The following is a 2,221-nucleotide window of genomic DNA, read 5'->3' as shown; positions in this document are numbered from 1 at the left end:
TGCCAGGGGTGCCCCAGAGCGCCCACCGGGGGCGGCAGGGCCCAGCCCCAGGGGGCAGGTGCTGCAGGCTGGGGTTCTGCCGTGGAGACGATGGGGAGAGGGTGGGGGGCCCTGGGGAAAGGGCAGGAAGGACGGAGGGGCCTCAGAGAGAGAAGGCTCCGCCCAGCCATGTCCCCGGGACCGTGCAGAGCGGGGGGGAGGCTGCCGGCTGGGACAGGGTGTGTGCAGGGCCCTGGTCTGAACCTCCGCTGTGCAGCGATGCTGGGTGAGATGAGTTCACTCTGAGGCGTATGACCCGGCCGGCCGTGTGGAAGTGGGTTTGCTCTCTCGGGGAAACCCGCCTGGTCCATTTAAACCACGGCGACGTGGGCGGGCACCCCGCGCCTCGGGTCTGCGCCGGATGGACCCCGAGCTCACGGCGACCTCCCTCCTCGCTCTCCTTCACGGAGGGAGCAGCCGCCCTGCCTGCACTTAGGGATTTAACTCATGGAAACAGCAGCAGAAGCGCCCGAGGCCCCAGTTCTCACGGGAGCTCATTCAAGGTGGCAAATAGCGAAAAGCATACGTGAGCTCCCACTGCTGCTCTGGCTTTTCCTACCGGTCGCTTCCCGTGGGAGGTTGTCGCTGTTTTTGATTCACAGCCGACCTGGGAGCGTTTGGGTTCATGGACAAGTGGGTGCAATGTCCTCGTCACCACGTTGCAAATGATCACCCCGCACTGTCTGGGGCCCTCATTGACCCGACCACAGCACAGTGACCAGGCCACGCCCAGGAGGTTAACTCTCACGGAAGGAGCAGGGGTCGAAGTAGAAAGGTGCGCAGATCTCCCCTTTGGCCGGGTGTCCGTGTGCTCAGCGAACATGGGTCCGTGGGAGACTGGCGTGCTGGCCACCCTTCTCCACGCCGAGGCAATGTCCTCGTCACCACGTTGCAAACGAACACCCCGCACTGTCTGGGGCCCTCACTGACCCCGACCACAGCACAGTGACCAGGCCACGCCCAGCAGGTTAACTCTCACGGAAGGAGCAGGGGTCGAAGAAGAAAGGTGCACAGATCTCCCCTTTGGCCGGGTGTCCGTGTGCTCCAGCGAACATGGGTCTGTGGGAGACTGGCATGCTGGCCACCCTTCTCCACGCCAAGACCTGGCTTCTCCTTGTTAGAAAGCGAGGCACGTGGAGGGATTCCTGCGTGGACTCGGCCCCCGGGCGGCCCTGACGCCGTGTCCGTGAGCCGCGGCAGGAATTCGCAGCAACTGTGTGTGACTCCCTGGGGAGGAGCCAGACACAGACACTCACCAGAGACTTGTCTGCTGCACCTTGTCCACTCCCCTCCCGGCCTCCCAGGCTGCCCGTGGCCATCACTGCCCGTGGCCATCACAGCCCGTGGCCATCACTGCCCGTGGCCATCACTGCCTATGACCATCACTGTCCATGACATCACTGCCTATGTCCATCACTGTCCATGACATCACTGCCTATGACCATCACTTCCCGTGGCATCACTGCCCGTGGCATCACTGCCTGTGGCCATCACTGCCTATGATGTTTGCAATGTGGAGCCGGTGGAGGGAAGTGCAGGGAGCTCGCCCTGATGGTCCCGGGCAGTGATGGCCACGGGCAGTGATGGCCACGGGAAGGGATGGCCACGGACAGGGATGAGCAAGGCAGGGCGTGGCTTTGCAGTCCCTCCTGAAGGCCTCATGCTCATGCTTCCTGGGGCTGCAGGGAGAGATGGACAGGGAGCCGCCTGCAGTGCCGGCTGAGGGACGGGCGGAAAGAGGCAGGGGAGGCAGCAACTCCCACCCGAGGGAGAAGGCGGCGCGGCTCAGGGAGCACGTTGACGGGAGGGGACTGTGTGCGGATGCATCCACGGGTCGCCCGACACGTTTCTCGTTGCTACTCAAGAGTCCAGGACAGCCAGTGACTAAATCCGCAGGATTTATTAAACTCCTTTGGTCGATGCCATTTGCAAACACAGGGCATCGCAGCCATGATCAAGGGCCATCGCTTGGTGGGTAGAGACGCCGAGGCTGCTTCCACAATGACGTAGTGACGAGGGCGGCGCCCTGTTCTCTGGAGAGAGCTCTTTGGTCGGTACCGGTGTGTGTTTCTGAGTTTAAAATGACACGGGAATTCACTCCAATAAAAAGGGAACCTTGCTTCCCCGAAATTTCATTGCGGAGCTGTTTACAGGAGTTGAACCTGAGTGTGAGGTACAGAGG

The sequence above is a fragment of the Myotis brandtii genome, unplaced genomic scaffold, assembly GCF_000412655.1.
Source record: "Myotis brandtii unplaced genomic scaffold, ASM41265v1 scaffold646, whole genome shotgun sequence".
In the NCBI taxonomy this organism is placed as follows: Eukaryota; Metazoa; Chordata; class Mammalia; order Chiroptera; family Vespertilionidae; genus Myotis; species Myotis brandtii.
The sequence above is the reverse complement of the archived record's forward strand: the minus strand, read 5'-3'. Positions refer to the sequence as shown.